At 37.6% G+C, this 8,853-nt stretch overlaps 1 pseudogene; it reads left to right on the top strand.

Moving 5' to 3' along the window:
• Positions 1-830: 830 nt before the first annotated feature.
• LOC149533611 (putative pectinesterase/pectinesterase inhibitor 40 pseudogene) lies at positions 831-4,291 on the top strand (annotated as a pseudogene).
• The last annotated feature ends 4,562 nt before the right edge of the window (positions 4,292-8,853 follow it).

Raw genomic sequence — 8,853 nt, 5'->3', positions numbered from 1 at the left:
GATTTTTTCAGGAGGCCCTTTAACAATTAGGCCAATAGAATCACTTATTAAAAATAGGCGAATTTCCAATAAAAGAATTGCATTTTTATACAATATGTAAAATTAAAAAAAAGTGTCAAATTAGTTCTTGTCCAAAGAACTTAAAGAAATTTAGATAGATCTTAGCAATAATTGTCACCTTTTCATAATGCAATCTATTCTTAACAAGTTAATTGATCCTACCAATTGGTTGTAGTGGAACACCATGACCTTTAGTTTGAATAGCTTCTATCATGCTAAGATCGGCAGCATTGAAGCTAGTGCAAAAATGTCTACATTTGTGAATATACTTCAATAATATCACCATCTACCTACAAAATTAATCCACCCTTCCCATACCTTGTGTTCGGCTGTCATATAACAATTGGATTCCATTTCTTACCAATGGAGCTCATAATTAACCTATCAATCTTGTCCTTATTCTTCTTTTTTAGAAGATATGTCAATTTATTTATTTCCAAGGAATGTTCAACATTTATTTAGATTCATCATAAGAGATGGGCCATCGTACCAAAAGGCCAACCTTAAATTATATAATACATAGATCCTCTTCAGCATATAATGATAAAATTAGTTATGAAGTACAGCCATGAATTCGAAACAATAATGTCATCATCTCTCGTGGAGAAAGCCAAGTCTCGGAATAATCTTTAAAAATCTTGTCAAGTCCGGGCTTGTTATGGCTGACAGAGAAAATGGAACCTGCCGTTCTAAACCAAAACAAAACCTTAATATATACATATCTTCAATCTTTACCAATCAAATTACAATTCAATCAGAATTCAGTAAACATGGCCATCAAGAATATGAATTTTCTTGCCTGGGCATTGCTGGTGATGTTTTTCACCTCTGTCCAATGCAAAATCGAGGAGGCCGGAGACCCCCATGATGGGGTCATTTTATCATTGCAGGCGGCCATTGAAGGACTGCAAAAAGCTCAAGCCCTGGGCTTAGCTCTTGCCGGTAACGAGACTCAAACCCGCGATCAGATTGCGTTGCAGGACTGTTTGCAACTGTTTGAAGACACGTTCCATCGTCTCAACGGCTCTCTGAATTCAATCAAGACTTCTCATTTGGAGAAGGCGGCAGATGTGGCAAGCGTTCACACATGGCTCAGCGCTGCTTTGACCAATCAACAAATGTGTCTCGATGGATTCTCCGGCAAAAATTACAACAGAGAAAAGTACAACAGCAGTATTGATCTCAGTGAAGTTGGATCGTCGATTTCACCGCAAGTCTCGAATGTGTCGAGATTAATAAGCGACTCGCTTGCCCTTTTCACGAGTTTAAACTCGAGCTCGCCGGCGGCGGCCGGAAAACGCAGAGTTTTATCTTATGGAGAGAAAATGGGGGTTCCTGAGTGGATATTGGGGATTCAAAGGCGGCGGCTTTTGCAGTCCAGTGCAGATGTTGTGGTTGCACAGGATGGGTCGGGAGATTATAAGACCATTACAGAGGGGCTGAGTGCTTATGTGAGGCCACAGGGAAATGGGACATATTTTGTGATGTATATAAAGGCTGGGAGATATTATGAGAATGTTGTGATTGACAGGAATATGACGAATCTGATGATGATTGGAGACGGCATGGACAAAACTTGTGTGATTGGTAGCAGAAGCATTGGTGATTCCGAAAGTCTCTTTGGCTCTGCAACTTTCGGTGAGTAGCATTTCTTTGTTTTTTAGAAGATAAAACTGTTCAAAAGATGCGTCTCTCCAATTGTTTGTTATTTGAAGTATGTAAAATCCTAATTATGTAAACAATGGTTCAGATTTACACAATTCTCTTTATATTTATATAACCATCTTTCTTTGCTGTCCGCGACTAAATTGATGGTGGATAGAGGGAAAAAAAGAAAAAAAAACAGACAACTTATTGAATTGATGTTGATTAATTTTTTTGGCCAAGTTATACAATATATGACGGGTTTTGATAGCTTTCTATAGACTTAGGCATCATATGAAATTAAGACAAATAAATAAAAACTCTCCCTCTTCTAAAAGCTACCTAAACTTTTTCAATTAATTTTATTTCTTTATTAAATTATGATGATAGTTATGTATATCCGAGAAATTTTTACTTTGTTTTAGTAGTGAATTGTTTTAGCATTTACAATATAGAATTCAAAGTTGGGTGTTCACAACTCTTAGAATGTATCAATTTGTCTTTAAATCATCAACTGAAATTAAGAAATAAAAAAGTCAAAACTTTCAGTGAGTAGCATTTTTTTTTTGTTAAAGATGCATCGATCAATTGTTTGTTATTTGGAGTATGTCAAGTTCCAAATGGTAAACAATGTTTCAGCTATAATTATATATAAATTCAGCCATCTTTCTTTTGTTTCTACTATATTAATGGTGTGTAGATGGGAAAACAAAAAATATAAAAAAACCCTGTCTACTTTTTCAGTTAAACTTGATTTAAATGTTTGCCAAGGACTCAATGCATAGAGGTTTTGAAAGCTTTTTATATGCTAATTCAACACATCGAATTAACATATTGAATTAAAATAAAAAGTTTTCCCTTCTTCTAAAAGCCACCTAAATAATATTAATTAATTTTACTAGTTTTAGCATTAACAATTCCAAAATTGTATTCTAGATATTTAAAACCCTCTTTGTCTAATATCTTTCCCAATATATCTATGAATTAGTCTTTACATTTTTCTCTTCATCTCGAAATTATCAATAGAAATAAAAAATCAATTATCACATGAATTGATGAGATCTTTGATGATAATAATCTTCTCATCATTTATCTTTTTTTCACTTTGGTCAGTACTTCAAAATAAGGGTGTCCATAACTTGCATTCTATAGACACTCGAAATGTTCAATCCTTAATCATCTCAACCTTTTCAATTAAATTATCACTTTAACTGTTATCTAAAATATTAGATATTATCATTTAAAAGATATTAGTTATAACTTCAAATTTATCAGTATAAGACACACATGATATTAAAAGATATTGAATGAGTTTTAAATTATGTTTCAATCCAATAGCAAAATAAATATTATCACACCCTTACCTATAACTAGTGTTTCATTATCATTACTTTTGTCTAATTTCTGCCATTATATAATGATGAAAGACAATCTTTCATAGTGGGAATGTTCAATTCTGAATCATCTTTGGTTATACGACTTGAAAAAATGACAAATTGTTTCTTTGGATAAACACTCTCTCTAAAATTTCTCAACTGCGCATATTCTATCAGTCAATGAGAGTTTTCTGCCCGACCGTTTTCTTGGTTTGGATTCTCCCGGTAAAAAGTCTATCGGCCAAAATTCTTTACAATTAAAAGAATAAAGTATACAAACACTACTCAATCAAAACCATGTATTCCTAAGCTCTTTCAACGCTCTAATCAAAATCATTAATTTCTTTTAAACACAAATTACTGAATTTGATTCAAAATGTAGAACAATTTTAGCTAAAATCTCTCAAACTGATATCTTAATAGGAGTCCGCCTCTTCATTCAATTCTCTGAACTCATTTAATCCAACTTCAATTCAAACTAACCACAACGTTTATTTTAAAAATGTGGTACAGCGGTATGGGCGGACGGTTTCATTGCGAGCAAAATGTCGTTCGTGAACACAGCCGGGCCGGATAAATTTCAGGCGGTCGCACTTTTAATGGTGGGCGACCAGTCGGCGATATTCCAGTGCTCCGTGGAAGGCTACCAAGACACTCTCTTTCTCCACAGCAACCGCCAATTTGTGAGAGAATGCTACATCTACGGCACCGTCGATTTCATCTTCGGCAACGCCGCCGCCGTCATTCAGAAGAGCACCGTTCTGGTGAGGAAGCCCCTTTGCGGCCAGAAAAACGTCATCGTCGCCCAAGGAAGAACAGATCCCAGTCAAAACACCGGAATTATTTTTCACGCTACCGCAGTCTCGGCGGCTCCCGATTTACTTCCCGTCCAACGGAATTTCACGACGTATATCGGAAGAGCATGGCGGCCCTTCTCTCGCAGTGTCGTCATGCAGAGCACTCTTGACGATTTAATCGATCCCGCCGGTTGGTTGGCGCGGAATTCCTCCGATGTTTATTTGAATACCTTGTTTTTTGGCGAGTTTCAGAATAATGGCGGCGGTGCGTGTTTATCTAAGCGTGTGAAATGGCCAGGATTTCATGTCATTAATAAAACAGAGGAGGCGAAGGTATTTAGTGTCGGGCAGTTTATTGATGGGGCCTTGTGGCTTTCCAACACTGGAGTTGCTTATGATTTGAGTATTTTCTGATTTCCGTGTGTTGGAAATTTGATGTTGGTTTTGCTGGATTTCCTTCTTATTCTTCTTTTCCAAGGCATCATACTTTCTTTGTAATTATTAATGTGTCATGTCTGATTATCAATGGCTTAAATATTATTATTAGTCCCTGCCTATAGTATTTTCTGTGTTGGAAATTTGATGTTGGTTTTGCTGGATTTCCTACTTATTCTTCTTTTCCAAGGCATCATATGCTTTCTTTGTAATTATTAATGTGTAATGTTTGATTATCAATGACTTAAATATTATTATTAGTTAATGCTTTCACTTGTCTTATCATAAATAAATTTTACACCAAAAATAAGTCAAGTTCTAAAGTTTAAAAATATTTTATTTATAATTTTTTTTTCCTCACTAAATTTTTTTTTTTTCTATTGGTCAAATCCATTTTAGCTAGGGGTTTTATTATTTTTTGAATTAAGAAAATCGCAGAAATTCTATGCAATAATCTGGAAGGTTCCACTACTTCCTACAATAATCTGGAAGCTTGCACTACTTCTTGTTGTTGTAATGTTCTGAGGAGCATCATAAATTTTGTTTGCCCTAATTGATGACAATTCTCTTGTTGGAAGGTGGATTTCATGGAAATTGATGATTGCCTTAGGAATTAGAAGACATTATTAATCCCAGTGGTGGAGGCACCAGAGAAAACAAAGCCCAGGGCTGCAAATATTTTGCCAGTGCCATCAAACTTCAACAAGGGGACATTGTTTCTTCGACAGAACCGTCGTGCCCTAAATGTAAGATCTAACTTTATATGAGTTGTAGGTTGAAATACTAGAGTTGCCAACAGTTTTTAGTAAACAAAGACTCCTCTCTGAAGGCATAGCTTAATGTATTTCTTTCACCTCTTTTGTAATAGATGCCATGCCAATGGTTGCCACCGAGTTGTCTAAGCAAAGGAAGGCCTCTGCACTTACTGAAGTAACTTAACCGATGACTGTGGATTTAGGTTTACAAGAACAAATTTGTGATATAGACAAATTCTGCAATTTATGAAGCTCTAAATGCAGTGCCCAGGTAGGAGCCATACTGACCACTCATTTCAAAGATAAAATCCCTTGCAATAGCATTAGCCCTGCATAAATAATTATGCCTTCTTCTCCAAGTGTTGTGACAAAAGTTAATACAACACCCAAAAGAGGTTAACGTTGCAGGGTCTCAATCTGATGGCATGCTAGTTGATGTCCAACGTAGACTCATCATTATCCTTCATGACCCAATTATATGTTCTATCAGAAGGAAGTCTCCACTCTGTGAAAAATCAAACTATTGCAGTCACTGATTATTAATCTCCTCTCATAAATGATTATTAAACTGCTGAAAATAAATTCCCAGCTAATATCGAAAAATAACACAATTGCAACTTCACTTATAAAATACGGAAAGAAATGCACAACACAATGAACGCAATATTTTCGGACAAATTGTCCCTGGAAAAACCCCTAAGGGAAAACTAGTTCTACAGATGAGGAATTATATTAAACTTCAGTAAATCAAGAGATACAAAATTCCTTGCCTCTCACTGGCAGAATTTTGACAACCTCCTAATTTATCCCGTTGATATTCCCCACTGCTATCCCCACGCTAACACTGCACCCTTGCTAACACTGCAAGACAATTTGCTATCACTGCAAAATGCTTCTTCAAAACTTGTCTCTCCAAATGACCCAATGACCCCTTTTTATACTACCCTATTGGAAAAACCAACGACCGAGATTAAATCAAACCAACAGCTGAGATTAAGACAACTCAACAGTCAATAATAGAATTGGTTGCAAGGTGTCCAAAAGGGAATCACTAAAATTAGTAAATAATTATCCTTGCAACAACCATTTACTAATTCTCAGCAAGTGGACAAACAGCTGTCCAAACTACCCATAACTAATGCTGCTATACATAGATAAGGATGAACAGCTGTCCAAGCTACCCATAAATACTACTGCTATTTTCAGGTCAGAAATAACAGCTGTCCAACTAACAATAATTAACACTCCCTCTTAGCGAAGAAGCTGTTCTGCATGACACCCATCTTATCTCTGAAAAAGATAAATTTGGCCTTTCCCAAAGCCTTCGTTTGAATGTCTGCTACCTGCTCATCTGTAGGTATGTATTGTAGTTGAACAATACCTTGTTGTACACAATCTTTGATGAAGTGATATCTGATATCTATATGTTTAGACCTATCATGAAACACTGGATTCTTAGACAACTTGATGCAACTCTGATTGTCACAATGTATCACAGTAGTCTCAACCTTCTGACCAAACAAGGCTACTAACAACTTTCGAAGCCATATAGCTTCACATGTCGCCATGCTAGCTGCTATGTATTCTGCTTCTGCTGAACTTAGAGCCACAGACTTTTGCTTCCTGCTGAACCAAGATACAACTCCTGATCCCAAGCTGAAACAACACCCTAAAGTGCTCCTTTTGTCTGTTGTACTTCCTACCCAATCTGCATCAGTATAGCCTGTCAACCTGATACCTTCACCTCAAACATATCTGATCCCATACTTGATTGTACCACGCAAGTAACGTAGCACATGCTTAGCCGCTATCCAATGCATTCTCTTTGGTTCAACCATGAACTGACTAAGAGAGTTTACTGCAAATGCTATATCTAGTCTAATGTTGACCAAATACATAAGCGAACCAATCAACTGTCTATATAAGGTGGAATCTACATCTTTCTCCTTTGTTGTATCTACCTTCCTCCAATTCGTGATCATGGGTGTAGACATGGCTTTGCAATCCTCCATCCCAAATTTCTTCAAGATTTCAATGCAATTTTCCCTTGACCAAGGAAAATCTCCCCATCTGTCTGCCACACTTTCATGCCTAGAAAGTAGTGCATAAGTCCTAAATCCTTCATCTCAAACTCTTCTGCAAGGTCCCTCTTGCAATCCACTATGAGCCCTAGTGAACCTGTAAGAAATAGGTCATCCACATAAAGAACAAGAATGAGAATCTCACCCCCAACCATCAAGTAGTAGAGGTTAGCATCTACTTCACTCTTCACAAAGCCCATTTTTTGCAAGTATGTATCAATGCGCTCATACCACGCTCTAGGAGCTTGCTTGAGTTCGTACAATGCTTTCTTCAATCTGCACACTTGGGTCTCTTTGCTGTGTGGTACAAAGCCTTCTGGTTGTTCTATGTATACCTCCTCCTTCAACTCACCATTAAGGAATGTTGTCTTGACATCCATTTGATGGATTTTCCATCCCATCTGTGCTGCAAGTGAGATTACAGCTCGTATAGAAGTATACCTGGCAACAGGAGCAAATGTCTCCTCATAGTCTATTCCCTCCTTCTGAGAGAACCCCTTTGCCACAAACCTTGCCTTGTATTTCTCGATGCTACCATCTGCACCGTGCTTTATCTTATAGATCCAGCATGATCCAACTACAACCCTATTTTTTGGTCTAGGTACTACCTCCCACACATCATTTTGCATTATTGAAGAATATTCCTCAACCATAGCATCTCGCCATACCTGATGTTCTGCAGCTTCCTGATAGCTAGAAGGCTCACTATCTACCAACTGACTAACTAATGCCACATAGTCATTGAACTTGGCTGGTTGTCTTCGATGTCTAGTACTCTTCCTAGGAGCTCCCACAAACTCCTGAGTATCCCTTTGTGTATCTGGAACCACATGGTTCCCGCTGCCAACTGTAGAGGATGAAATGTCAACCTCTAAGTCTTCTAGATGCATTTCATGTTGCACCTGTTGCTCCATACTCTATGAATCTTCACTAACTGAGTCTACACTAGTACTGGTAACTGTACTTGAGCTTTGTTGCTCTTGACTTGGTCTTGGAGCTTCTGTTCGCTGCTCACTCTGATCATCTACTGGCAAATCTCTGGATCTCCTGAATGCCTTGTCCTCCATGAACTTGACATCCCGTCTGAAAATAATTCTTTTAGTCCCTGGAATGAAAATCCTGTATGCCTTTGAGGTCTCACTGTACCCAACAAAGTACCCCCTCTCTGCAGTTTGATCTAACTTTGTACGTGTATCTCCAGGAATATGACAATATGCCAAACTCTCGAATATCCTGAAGTGACTAACATCTAGCTTCTTCCTTGTGAAAGCCTCTTCTAGTGTCATCTTCCCTATCACCTTGTGTGGAACTCTATTTTGAATGTAGACTGTTGTATTACATGCCTCTGCCCATAAGTAACAGGGCATGTCTTGGTCATGTAGCATAGCTCTTGCTGCCTCTGATATAGAACGGTTCTTCCTCTCAGCAACTCCATTCTGCTGTGGATTGTAAGGAATAGTCCATTCTCTCTTGATTCCTTCTCTGGTGCAGAACTCCTGGAAGACATTTCCTTTGTACTCGCCTCCATTGTTTGACCGAAGAACCTTTATCTTCTTTCTTGTCGAGTTCTCCACAAGAGCCTTGAACTCTTGGAATCGACTGAAAACCTCATCCTTAGTCTTCAAGAAGTATATCCAGGTCTTTCTAGAGAAATCATCAATAAAAGTAACATAGTACTCATATCCTCTGAGAGATTTCATCGACA

This window comes from Cupressus sempervirens, chromosome 10 (assembly GCF_028749045.1).
Source record: "Cupressus sempervirens isolate cs-2001-9-10 chromosome 10, ASM2874904v1, whole genome shotgun sequence".
In the NCBI taxonomy this organism is placed as follows: Eukaryota; Viridiplantae; Streptophyta; class Pinopsida; order Cupressales; family Cupressaceae; genus Cupressus; species Cupressus sempervirens.
The sequence above is the reverse complement of the archived record's forward strand: the minus strand, read 5'-3'. Positions and strand labels throughout refer to the sequence as shown.